General features: G+C 39.4%; 1 protein-coding gene across 9 annotated transcripts in view; it reads right to left on the bottom strand.

Annotated features, from left to right (window-relative positions):
* The window catches only part of KIAA1210 (KIAA1210 ortholog), an 80,174-nt gene that overhangs the window by 18,574 nt on the left and 46,995 nt on the right, over window positions 1-14,605 (bottom strand). The gene's annotated exons all lie outside the window — the stretch shown is intronic.

The following is a 14,605-nucleotide window of genomic DNA, read 5'->3' as shown; positions in this document are numbered from 1 at the left end:
GGATCTAGAAATAGAGTTGCTAGAGGATACCATGTAACCTACTTTGCATGAAAACTAACATATGATGCCTATTCAGCAAGTAAATACACACTTAATAAAGAAACATGTTCAATTCAGTTGTCATCCCAAATTTTATGGCATAACACTATAGATAAAAGCACCGTTTCATGAAACACATTCTATAGCATAACAAACAAATCAGGCTCAGCAAAATTCTAGCAATTACTAGATTGAATGTATGCAGGAGATAGCTTATCTTTTCCCAATCACAGCCTAAGCCAAGAGTCCATCAAACTTAATAATGGCCACTAGTTTCCTTATGCCTGATGGACTGTCGTTAAGGAATGTTTGAGCAATCAGTCTATACCAAGGCCCACAGCTTCCCTCAAACCTGGACTAAAAATGAGAGTGTGAAGCCATCAAGCATCATCTCCACCTGATTATGGAACTCAAGCCCAGGCATGTGATTCAAAATAGCCCTAAGAGCATCTCTGTGGTTGGGTTTAGAGTATGTAAATTGTATGTATTTTACAACTTCCCTTAAACTCACCAGTGAATTAAATAAACTATTCAAATAAACTCTTTGGAATGCTGGGCAATATTTCTCAAAATATGGTCTGGGAATCCCCCTAGTATCAGAATCACCTGGAGTGAGTGCTAAAAAAGCACTTTTACAGACACATTAAGATCTGATGAATAATACTATCAGGGGAGGGGGCCTTCGAATAGGCTTAACAGGTTCTCCAAGTGAGTCTTCTGGGGGCTAGAGTTGTGAACCACTGTCTAGTCCTCTGCCACGAAGAGAAAGGCTCCTATTTTCAAACAGAAGCACAGCAAGCTCCTAAATAACCACATCAGGTGCCTTAGAACAGGAGGCAGCCATATCTGGGTTCCCTCTGGGAAGCAGGGTTCCTTCTTAGGCCCTGCTTTTTCCTTCAGCCATATCAGTCAGGAGAAACCTAGAAATGTTACCACAGGAAGCAACCACAGGATTTTCCAGGCTACCCAGGAAAAACAAACTGAATCCTTTTCTAGCAGGTTTCTGAAAGAAAAGCAAGTGCAGGAAATGGGACTCCGCCCTCTATTTTTCCTTTGCCACCCCTCTTGCAACCCCACTCCTCCCTCCCTGCACTCCGAGAGCCAACACACCCAAGGTGCATATTATTCAGGAAGGCCAAGACGTTTTCATTCCTTCTCCTGTGATTTAGAGGGGAGTTAGCACAGACAGCTTCTGATTAACAGCTTGAGTGAAATGAGCTCCTTTCACCTCAACATCTGGGAGATGTGCCAGGCTTGGCAGCTACTAACCCAGAACCTTCCTGGGGAAGGAACCTGGGTCAGGACTTAGGGCAGGGGAGGGGATCCTTCAGCACTGGTTGGGAGGGGTGCTGGACAGTGATACGCTGTTAGTGGGGGTAAGAAGCGCTCTTTGAACAATCAAAACACATTTTAGCTCCTTTCCCCTTTCTGTCAAGTTTCTGAACCCCGTATAAAATAGTTCAATCAAACATGTACCCTTTTGATTGTCCTTTTGATGGTTTCTTTGTCTGTTGTATGGTACCAGGGTTTTCCCATTTTCTTTTAACTATTGATAAGAAACACTTGAGTGGGGATAGAGACCAGTTTGGCTGCTTCTTGGAATATCAAACAAATCAAGCTCAGCAAAATTCTAGCAATTTCTAGATTCAGTGTGTGCAGGAGATAGCTTTTCTGTTCCCAATTGTTATGTCTTAAATAATGGCATTACCTGGTGGCTATTTAGGCCAGATTTTATCAAGCCTTTGGTCTGAAAAGCTGTCACTTTGGGAAAAAAGCTCACTCTGAAACTATCTGGGAGGTTTTGACACTGGGATTCTAGGGAGCTAGGTTCTGTGTGAGCCATTCAGCTGAAAGCTCCCAAGGCAAGTAGTCTTTGGAACATCTCCAGAAGAAGCAGCAGCTTTTGGTGGGAAAAGTGGTTCTCAGTAGGAGACTTCTCTGCCATGGTATGCACAGGATACAGGATACAACTGGCTGTTAGGACTTTAATTTCCCAAGTGTGTCAAAGTGCATTATGTGCTCATTCCTGGGAATTCCTGTGCAGCTGCAGCTTCACTCAGAATTTCTGTTTCATAAAAGATGCTGTGCCATTTTGCCATCCTGAAAGTTGTAGGAGGTAGAATTTCACATATCCTCTGGAGCTCCCTGCTATCTAAAGCTCCCCAATTTCTCAAGTAGTATAGAAAATAAGAACATGAACGTTGGAGTCAAAGAGGCTTGAATTTGAGGTCCAAGCCAAGCCATCTTTAAAGTTTGAGCTCGGACAAGTTACTTAACTTCTTTGAGCCTCAGTTTCTATGTCTTTAATATAAGGATACTAATAATATACACTTTAGTGTGCTGTTTTTAAAATTAGATGAAATGATACATGTAAAGTGCCTTTCACACAAGAAAGTCTGAGCAAGTATTAGCTGCTATTGTTATTGGTGGGCATTGGTTGTCCAAATTTAAAGAGCTGCTAGAGTCCACATGGCTGAGTGAAAACTGGTATGAATTTGGGGAGGAATCCTCAGTTTGAGTCCCAGCTGTATCTCTGATTAGCGCTGTGGCCTTGGTCAAGTCATTTCACCTCTCTGAACCTCAGTTTTTTCCACCCAAAAATGGGAATAATAGTATCTTCCCTATCTATGTTTCAGAGTTATTGAGAGAATGAAATGCACCTATATCTATGCAAAATAACTTTGTAAGCAACAAATTTCTATGCTGCAATGGGGAAGGGGGCATTATGCTCTCTTCTGATATATCAGAGGATTTTTAAGAATATTGTTCTGGGCTTTGGAGACCTATTTGTAAATAATAATGGTGAATTATGAAGTAAGCCATCATGGGCAAAGCAAGAGACATGATAAGGGGAGAACCTTGCAGCAATCTAAATGAATTCTTCATTAGACAATACAGTGGAATAACTGGAAGCTACTTAACCCCCACCATGTTAGATGTTAGCAACATTTATCCTGCAATGGGACTAAAGTCTAAGCATTTAATCAGCTCAAGCTTTAAGCACCAAAATAACTGATATAGCTCTTTCTCAAGAGTGAAAATGCATGACTTCTTTTCCATACAATTGTTTTTATCCATAAAAAGCCATAGTGAGGGAAAATATTCTACAGACTCATTGGGGAATATGAAGTTGACCCATTGATGAAGATGAACTGGGTTGGGAAGGTGGAAGGGGTCAGGGAAGCTCTAAGTAGGAGGATCCTCTGGTCTGAGGATGGGGAAGAAGCACGGGGCTTTGCTAAACTGGAACTGAAAGGGACGAGGCACACAACTCTTTACCCAAGGAAGTGTGGAAGAAGTAGTCTTAGACAACAAGGCCTTAAGGCAGTCCTTCCCATTCTGCCCCAGGGGTTTTGGAGGAAAAAGTAAGCTTTGGGTCCTTGAGAGATAACATATATTTCCCTGTGTCACCAGTAGGAGGCAGCAGCTCAGAAAAGAAAGAAGAAAACAGCAAACTTGGAAAGACTCTGAGAGGGTAGTGTGTGTTAGTCACTCAGTCGTGTCCGACTCTTTGTGACCCCATGGACTGTAGTACACAAGGCTCCTCTGTCCATGGAATTATCCAGGCAAGAATACTGGAATGCCATTTCCTTCTCCAGGGGATCTTCCCAACCCAAGTATTGAACCCAGCTCTCCTGTATTGCAGGCAGACTCTTTGAGAGGGTAGAGATTTGGTTATCTTTTAGTCTGACTTCTCTATTTGATTTGGTTTTCTGCCTAGCTCCCTGCTTGATGCTTAGTGAGAAGGCAGTCGGAGTTGGGTTTGTGGGGAGGCCTTTGGGGGTATAAGAGATGGGTGTGTTATAACTTATGAGAAGCTCAGAGAAGCATCCAGGTCAGCACATCTGTTTGGGATGGTGATTAAAGCTCCTTCATGGGATACTACTGCTGCTGCTATTGCTACTGTTGCTGCCACATGCCCCCTCCTTGTATTCACCCTCCTGAACTAATAAACTTGGGCAATAACTTAGCAGAAATAGCTAAGAAACTCTCATGCTTGGGAGAGCATCAAAGATTAGAATTACTGCCTGTAAGCCCAACATTTAATGTATAACAACTTGACTCGATTCTTAAATTTACTAATAGAGAGTTTACCACATTGAGCAGGACAAATGTTTAGACTGATGTTAGGAAATGTTGACTATAAATACTTTAACTCTATTCATTAATCTATAAAATATATAGTTAGCCTACTCAAATTAAAAGAAAGAGAAAACTATATGTCTTAAAATGTTAATTTTCTTAAGTGTAATCCCCAAAGTAACCACTAAGAAAATAATTTAAAAATATATAAAGAAAGAAATGAGAAGGGGATGAAAATAGTACACTAAAAATTTTAATTAAATCCAAAATAAGGGAGGGCAGTCCTAAGATGGTGGAAGAATAGGATGGGGAGACCACTTTCTCCCTCACGAATTCATTGAAAGAACATTTGAACGCTGAGCAAATTCCACAAAACAACTTCTGAACGCTGGCAGAGGACATCAGGCACCCAGAAAGGCAGCCCATTGTCTTCAAAAGGAGATAGGACAAAATATAAAAGACAAAAAGAGAGACAAAAGAGATAGGGATGGAGACCCGTCCCAGGAAGGGAGTCTTAAAAGAGGAGAAGTTTCCAAACACCAGGAAACCATCTCACCGGCGGGTCTGTGGGGAGTTTTGGAATCTCAGAGGGCAACATAACTGGGAGGATAAATAAATAAATAAAACCCACAGATTATGTGCCTAACGGCAACTCCCAGTGGAGAAGTAGCCCAGACACTCGCATCCACCACCAGCAAGGGGGGCTGAACAGGGAGGCGTGGGCTGAATTGCTTAGGGTAAGGACCAGGCCTGAATGCCCTGAGGGCAATCTGAGGGAGATAACTTGAGCTAGCAACCCAACCTATGGGATATCCAGAGAGAGAGAGGGAAAAAAAAGAGAGAGAGAGAGAACTATCCTACGAAAAGCCCTAACCTAAGGCACTGCCGGGCCCACTCACAGAACAAAAGACTGCAAATACCGGATGAGAGCTAGCCGGCTGCGGACTGGCCCATCCCGCACTGGAGGCAGGGAGGCAGGCAGGGGGCACCCAGAGCCGGAAGGTGAGGGGCAAACTCGGCCCCAGAGACAGCATCCTCTACCAAACTGCAAGCAGGCTCCCAGTTGCTAACCAAGACTTCTTGGGATTCTGGACGGTTGACATCCACTGGGAGGGTCGCAGCCAGAGATCAGCTCCCCAGAAGAGACACACGGCACACCTGAGATGGTGCACCCGGGAAACTGAGCAGCTAGGATGGGGGAGGCTATAAGACGCGCACACACACACCCCCCCCAGGGAGAGTGCGCTCGCCAAGCACCTGGTCGCCTGAGCTGCTTGGACCTGGGAAGGGCACAAAACGCAGGCCCAACTGAGCCTGCACATTTGTGGAGTACCTGAGAAACTGAACCTGAGTGGCTTAGACCTGGAAGTGCACACAACACAGGGCCTGTTTTAGTCAGTTCCCCTGCAGAGCAACCTGGAGCCTGAGCAGTGTAAACTGGGAAAGCACACATGCAGTGAGCGGGGGCAAACCCAGTGTGGCCGAGACACTGCAAGCACTCCCCACATACGCCAGTGATATTTGTTTGCAGTGTTCCTCCCTCCCCACAGCACGACTGAACAAGTGAGCCTAAATAAGTGACCACCTTCGCCTCCTTGTGTCAGGGGGGAAATTAGACACTGAAGAGACATGCTAACAGAAGAAGCCAAAATAAACAGATGGAATCACTTTGGAAGTGACAGATGCAACAGATTAAAACCCTGTAGTTAGCACTGACTACATTGGAAGGGGCCTATAGATCTTGAGAAGTATAAGCTGGAACAAGGAACTATCTGAAACTGAACTGACCCCACACTGCCCGCAACAGCTCCAGAGAAATTCCTAGATATATTTTTACTATTATCATTTTTTAAATTAAAAAATTTATTTTTATTTTTAAGTCCTCTATTACTCCTTTAATTTTCATTTTTATAACCTACTATTACCTTGCAAAAAAAGGCCCTATTTTTAAAGCAAACTTCATATATATTTTTTATAATTTTTGTGATTTTGTTTTGTTTTTGTTTTTTAATATTGTATTTTGAGAGTATAACCTCTACTCTAGATTTTTAATCTTTGCTTTTTGGTATTTGTTATCAATTATGTACCTTTAAGAATCCAATCTTCAGCACCCATTTTTACTTAGGAGTGTGATTACTGGCTTGATTACTCTCTCCCCCTTTGACTCTCCTTTTTCTCCCCCAGGTCACCTCTATCTCCCCTCTCCCTCTTCTCTTCTCTACCGAACTCTGTGAATCTCTGTGTATTCCGGGCTGTGGAGAACACTTAGTGAACTGATTACTGGCTAGACTTCTTTCTCCCCCTTTGATTCCCCCTCTTCTCCTCCTGGTCACCTCTATCTCCCTCCCCCCTCTTCTCTTCTCCATGTAACTCTGTGAACCTCTCTGGGTGTCCCTCACTGTGGAGAATCGTTTCACCATTAACCTAGATGTTTTATCATCAGTGCTGTATGGATGGAGAAGTCTTGAGGCTACTGTAAGAATAAGACTGAAAACCATAGGCAGGAGGCTTATGCCCAAAACCTGAGAACACCAGAGAACTCCTGACTCCAGGGAACATTAATCGATAAGAGATCATCCAAAAGCCTCCATACCTACACTGAAACCAAACATCACCCATGAGCCAACAAGTTCCAGAGCAAGACATACCATGCAAATTCTCCATCAATGCAGGAACATAGTCCTGAGCTTCAATATACAAGCTGCCCAAAGTCACACCAAACCCACAGACATCTCAAAACTCACTACTGGACACTTCATTGCACTCCAGAGAGAAAAAATCCAGCTCCACCCGCCAGAACACTGACACAAGCTTCCCTAACCAGGAAACCTTGACAAGCCACTCATCCAACCCCACCCACAGGGAGGAACCTCCACAATAAAGAGGAACCACAAACTGCCAGAATACAGAAAGGCTACCCCAAACACAGCAATCTAAACAAGATGAAAAGGCAGAGAAATGCTCAGCAGGTAAAGGAACATGATAAATGCCCACCAAACCAAACAAAAGAGGAGGAGATACGGAGTATACCTGAAAAAGAATTCAGAATAATGATAGAAAAAATGATCCAAAATCTTGAAAACCAAATGGAGTTACAGATAAATAGCCTGGAGACAAGGATTGAGAAGATGCAAGAAATGTTTAACAAGGACCTAGAAGAAATAAAAAAGAGTCAATCAAAAATAAATAATGCAAAAAATGAGATCAAAAACACTCTGGAGGGAACCAACAGTAGAATAACGGAGGAAGAAGATAGGATAAGTGAGGTAGAAGATAGAATGGTAGAAATAAATTAAGCAGAGAAGAAAAAAGAAAAAAGAATTAAAAGAAATGAAGACAACCTCAGAGATCTCTGGGACAATGTCAAATGCCCTAACATTCAAATCATAGGAGTCCCAGAAGAAGAGGATAAAAAGAAAGGCCATGAGAAAATACTTGAGGAGATAATAGTTGAAAAATTCCCTAAAATGGGAAAGGAAACAGTTACCCAAGTCCAAGAAACCCAGAGAGTCCCAAACAGGATAAACCCAAGGCAAAACACCCCAAGAGACATATTAATCAAATTAACAAAGATCAAACACAAAGAACAAATATTAAAAGCAGCAAGGGAAAAACAACAAATAACACACAAGGGGATTCCCATAAGGATAACAGCTGATCTTTCAATAGAAACTCTTCAGGCCAGAAGGGAATGGCAGGACATACTTAAAGTGATGAAAGAGAAAAACCTACAACCCAGATTACTGTACCCAGCAAGGATCTCATTCAAATATGAAGGAGAAATCAAAAGCTTTACAGACAAGCAAAAGCTGAGAGAATTCAGCACCACCAAACCAGCTCTCCAACAAATGCTAAATGATCTTCTCTAGACAGGAAACACAGAAAGGGTGTATACACTCGAACCCAAAACAACAAAGTAAATGGTAACAGGATCATGCTTATCAATAATTACCTTAAATGTAAATGGGTTGAAAGCCCCAACCAAAAGACAAAGACAGGCTGAATGGATACAAAAACAAGACCCCTATATATGCTGTCTACAAGAGACCCACCTCAAAACAAGGGACACATACAGACTGAAAGTGAAGAGCTGGAAAAAGATATTTCACGCAAATGGAGACCAAAAGAAAGCAGGAGCAGCAGTACTCATATCAGATAAAATAGACTTTAAAATAAGGGCTGTGAAAAGAGACAAAGAAGGACACTACATAATGATCAACGGATCAATCCAAGAAGAAGATATAACAATTATAAATACATATGCACCCAACATAGGAGCACTGCAATATGTAAGGCAATTGCTAACAAGTATGAAAGCGGAAATTAACAATAACACAGTAATAGTGGGAGACTTTAATACCCCACTCACACCTATGGATAGATCAACTAAACAGAAAATTAACAAGGAAACAAACTTTAAATGATACAATAGATCAGTCAGACCTAATTGATATCTATAGGACATTTCACCCCAAAACAATGAATTCCACCTTTTTCTCAAGTGCACACGGAACCCTCTCCAGGATAGATCACATCCTGGGCCAGAAATCTCGCCTTGGTAAATTCAAAAAAATTGAAATCATTCCAAGCATCTTTTCTGACCACAATGCAGTAAGATTAGATGTCATTACAGGAAAAAAAAAACTATTAAAAATTCCAACATATGGAGGCTAAACAACATGCTTCTGAATAACCAATAAATCACAGAAGAAATCAAAATACGCATAGAAAGGAATGAAAATGAAAACACAACAACCAAAAACCTATGGGACACTGTAAAAGCAGTGCTAAGGGGAAGGTTCATAGCAATACAGGCTTATCTCAAGAAACAAGAAAAAAGTCAAATAAATAACCTAACTCTACACTTAAAGCAACTAGAAAAGGAAGAAACGAAGAACCCGAGGGTTAGTAGAGGGAAAGAAATCTCAAAACTTAGGGCAGAAATAAATGCAAAAGAAACGAAAGAGACCATAGCAAAAATAAACAAAGCTAAAAGCTGGTTCTTTGGGAAGATAAATAAAATTGACAAACCATTAGCCAGACTCATCAAGAAACAAAGGGAGAAAAATCAAATCAACAAAATTTGAAATGAAAATGGAGAAATCACAACAGAGTACACATAAATACAAAGGATCATAAGAGACTACTATCAGCAACAATATGCCAATAAAATGGACAACTTGGAAGAAATGGACAAATTCTTAGAAAAGTGTAATTTCCAAAACTGAACCAGGAACAAATAGAAAATCTTAACAGACCCATCACAAGCATGGAAATCGAAACTGTAATCAGAAATCTTCCAGCAAACAAAAGCCCAGGACCAGACGCCTTCACAGCTGAATTCCACCAAAAATCTAGAGAAGAGCTAACACCTATCTTACTCAAACTCTTCCAGAAAATTGCAGAGGAAGGTAAACTTCCAAATTCATTCTATGAGGCCACCATCACCCTAATATCAAAACCTGACAAAGATGCCACAAAAAAAGAAAACTTCAGGCCAATATCACTGATGAACACAGATGCAAAAATCCTTAAAATTCTAGCAAACAGAACCCAACAACATATTAAAAAGATCATACATCATGACCAAGTGTGATTTATCCAAGAGATGCAAGGATTCTTTAATATCTGCAATTCAATCAATGTAATACACCACATTAACAAATTGAAAGATAAAAACCATATGACTATCTCAATAGATGCAGAGAAAGCCTTTGACAAAATTCAACATCCATTTATGATAAAAACCCTCCAAAAAGCAGGAATAGAAGGAACATATCTCAACATAATAAAAGCCATATATGCAAACCCACAGCAAACATTATCCTCAATGGTGAAAAATTGAAAGCATTTCTCCTAAAGTCAGGAACAAGACAAGGGTGCCCACTCTCACCACTACTATTCAACACAGTTTTGGAAGTTTTGACCACAGCAATCAGAGCAGAAAAAGAAATAAAAGGAATCCAGATTGGAAAAGAAGGAAAACTCTCACTGTTTGCAGATGACATGATCCTCTACATAGAAAACCCTAAAGACTCCACCAGAAAATTACTAGAGCTAATCAATGAATATAGTAAAGTTGCAGGATATAAAATCAACACACAGAAATCCTTTGCATTCCTATACACTAACAATAAGAAAACAGAAAGAGAAATTAAGGAAACAATTCCATTCACCATTGCAACGAAAAGAATAAAATACTTAGGAATATATCTACCTAAAGAAACAAAAGACCTATATATAGAAAACTATAAAACACTGATGAAAGAAATCAAAGAGGACAAAAATAGATAGAGAAATATAACATGTTCATAGATTGGAAGAATTAATATAGTGAAAATGAGTATACTACACAAGGCGATCTATAGATTCAATGCAATCCCTCTGAAGCTACCAATGGTATTTTTCACAGAACTGGAACAAATGATTTCAAAATTTGTATGGAAATATAAAAAACCTCGAATAGCCAAAGTAATCTTGAGAAAGAAGAATGGAACTGGAGGAATCAACCTGCCTGACTTCAGGCTCTACTACAAAGCCACAGTCATCAAGACAGTATGGTACTGGCACAAAGACAGAAATATATATCAATGGAACAAAATAGAAAGCCCAGAGATAAATCCACGCACCTATGGACACCTTATCTTTGACAAAGGAGGCAAGAATATACAATGGAGAAAAGACAATCTCTTTAACAAGTGATGCTGGGAAAACTGGTCAACCAATTCAGTAAAAGAATGAATCTAGAACACTTTCTATCACCACACACAAAAATAAACTCAAAATGGATTAAAGATCTAAATGTAAGACCAGAAACTATCAAACTCCTAGAGGAAAACATAGGCAAAACACTCTCCAACATAAGTCACAGCAGGATCCTCTATGACCCATAGTAATGGAAATAAAAGCAAAAATCAACAAATTGGATCTAATTAAATTTAAAAGCTTTTGCACAACGAAGGAAACTATAAGCAAGGTGAAAAGACAGCCTTCAGAATGGAAGAAAATAATAGCAAATGAAGCAACAGACAAACAATTAATCTCAAAAATATACAAGCAACTCCTGCAGCTCAATTCCAGAAAAATAAATGACCCAATCAAAAAAGGGGCCAAAGAACTAAACAGACATTTCTCCAAAGAAGACATACAGGTGGCTAACAAACACATGAAAAGATGCTCAACATCACCCATTATCAGAGAAATGCAAATCAAAACCACAATGTACCATCTCACTCCAGTCAGAATGGCTGCTATCCAAAAGTCTACAAACAATAAATGCTGGAGAGGGTGTAGAAAAAGGGAACCCTCTTACACTGTTGGTGGGAATGCAAACTAGTACAACCAGTATGGAGAACAGTGGGGAGATTCCTCAAAAAACTGGAAATAGAACTGCCATATGACCCAACAATCCCACTGCTGGACATACACACCGAGGAAACCAGAATTGAAAAAGACACGTGTATCCCAATGTTCATCGCAGCACTGTTTATAATAGCCAGGACATGGAAGCAACCTAGATGTCCATCAGCTGATGAATGGATAAGAGAGCTGTGGTACATATACACAATGGAATATTACTCAGCCATTAAAAAGTATACATTTGGATCAGTTCTAATGAGCTGGATGAAACTGGAGCCTATTATACAGAGTGAAGTAAGCCAGAAAGAAAAACACCAATACGGTATGCTGCTGCTGCTGCTGTTAAGTCGCTTCAGTCATGTCCGACTCTGTGCGACCCCATAGATGGCAGCCCACCAGGCTCCACCGTCCCTGGGATTCTCCAGGCAAGAACACTGGAGTGGGTTGCCATTTCCTTCTCCAATGCATGAAAGTTATAAGTGAAAGTGAAGTCGCTCAATCGTGTCCGACTCTTCGTGACCCCATGGACTGCAGCCTACCAGGCTCCTCCGTCCATGGGATTTTCCGGGCAAGAGTACTGGAGTAGGGTGCCATTGCCTTCTCCGCCAATACAGTATACTAATGCATATATATGGAATTTGGAAAGATGGTAATGATAACCCTATATGGGAGACAGCAAAAGAGACACAGATGTATAGAACAGTCTTTTGGACTCTGTGGGAGAAGACGAGGGTGGGATCATCTGAGAGAATAGCACTGAAACATGTATATTACCATATGTGAAACAGATCTCCAGTCCAGGTTCAATACATGAGACAGGGTGCTCAGGGCTGGTGCACTGGGATGACGCAGAGGGATGGGATGGGAAGGGAGGTGGGAGGGGTGTTCAGGATGGGGAACACATGTACACCCATGGCTGATTCATGTCAATGTATGGCAAAAAACCACTACAATATTGTAAAGTAATTAGCCTCCAATTAAAATAAATATATTTTAAAAAATCCAAAATAAGTTAGTAATAGAAGAACCAAGATACAAAAAAGAGCTAAATGGCAGAAGTCCTTCATTATTAGTAATTACTATGAATGTAAATTAATTGAACTATCCAATCAAAAGGCAGAAATTAGCAAGATGAATCTTAAAAACATGATCTATTTGTATGCTGTCTACAAGAGACTCGCTTTAGATCCAAAAACACAAGCAAGTTGAAAGTGAAAGGATGATTAAAGGGATTCCAAGAAAATGATAACCAAAAGAAAGCTGGGGTGGCTATACTAAAATCAAACAAAACAGATTTCAAGTCAAAATTGTTATAGGAGACAGATGGACATTATACATTGATAAAAGGGTCAATCCATCAGGAAGATAGAACAGTCATAAACAAAACAACAGACCCACTCCTGAATACATGAAGCAAAACTTGACAGAATTGAAGGAGGAAATGGACAGTTATACAATAGTAGAGATGTCAGTATCCCACTTTCAATAATGAATAAACAGCTAGACAGAAGATCAATAAGGAAATAGAGGACTTGAAACAATAATGCAAACCTAACATATATATATATATATATATATATATATATACATATATATATATAATATTCCATTCAAAAAGAGCATAATATATATTATTCTGAAATGCACATGGAACATTCTCCTGTATAAACCATATGCTAGGCTACAAAATAAGTCTTAATAAATTTTAAAAGATTGAAATAATGCAAAGTATCTTCTCTGATCACAATAGAACTAAACTATACAATCAATAACAGAAGGAGGACTGGAAAATTCACAAATAGGTGGAAATTAAACAACATACCCTTAAGCAGTGAATGGGTCAAAGAAGAAATCAAAAGGAAAGTTAGAAAATACTTGGGCATGAATTAATACTAAAACACAACATAAACTTATGTGGTACAGCAAAAACAGTCTTTAGAAATGTATAGCTGTATGTGCTTGTTAAAAAAGAAGAAAGCTCTCAAATCACTACCCTAACGTTCCACCTTAAGGAACCCAGAAAGATGAAACTAAACCCAAAGCTAGCAAGAAGAAGGAAATAATAGAGATTAAAGCAGCGATAATGAAATAGGGAATAGAAAAACAATATGGAAAATCAATGAAACCAAAAGTCGATCCTTTGAAAAGTAAAACAAAATGGACAAATCTTTAGCTAGATTGATTAAGAAAAAATAAGACACAAATTACTAAAATCAGAATTGAAAGGGAACAATTACTACCAACCTTACAGAAATATAAAGGATTATAAAACAGTACTATGAATACTTGTATAGATAGCCTAAATGAAATGGATAAATTCCTAGACACATCCTAATTACTAAAATTGAATAAAAAAGAAATGGAAAACCTGAATACACCTATAGCAACAGATTGAATCAGTAATCAACACCTTGAAACAACAAAAAAAGCAGGACCAGATGGCTTCACTGGTGAATTCTACCAAACTTTTAAATAATAATACCAATCCTTCACAAATATTTCAAAACACATGTAAGAGGGAACACTTTCTGATTCTACGAGGCAAGCATTACCATGACTCCAAAGCCAGATAAAGGCATCACAACAAATGAATGCTATAACCTATATCCCTCATGAATACACATGCAAAATACTAGCAAACCAAATCCAACAGCATTTTAAGGGCAATTATACATGATGAGCAACTGGCATTTATCCCAGAATTAGGAGGTTTAACATACGAAAATCACTATGTAATATATTATGAAAATCAAATACCATATTAAAAGAATGAAGGAAAAAAATAATATGATCTTCACGATTGATGTAGAAAAAGCCAATCCAATTAACCACACGATAGTTTGTGAATGGAAGTGTTAATATGAGGACAGTCTACTGATTTTCCAATTGTTGATGGGTATTGTTGGCTGGCAAAGCTAGATGCATGAAATACACATATGTGCCCTCTCATGTCAAATGATTTTTCATATGGATATGTGTTTGTCAAACCATGCTATATGCCCTAACCTTTGGGATTTTTGGCATTTGAAATTGTAGAGGCTTTACTTCCATAAAAATCTCTATTAGTTTTCTTCATGAAACTGAAAACATGCACAAACTTTTTTTTCTCCAGAAATACTGTCTC

The sequence above is a fragment of the Giraffa tippelskirchi genome, chromosome X (assembly GCF_054371585.1).
Source record: "Giraffa tippelskirchi isolate mGirTip1 chromosome X, T2T-mGirTip1v1.2.pri, whole genome shotgun sequence".
NCBI classification, from domain to species: domain Eukaryota; kingdom Metazoa; phylum Chordata; class Mammalia; order Artiodactyla; family Giraffidae; genus Giraffa; species Giraffa tippelskirchi.
Note: the sequence above shows the minus strand (reverse complement) of the source record. Positions and strands in the feature narration are given on the sequence as shown.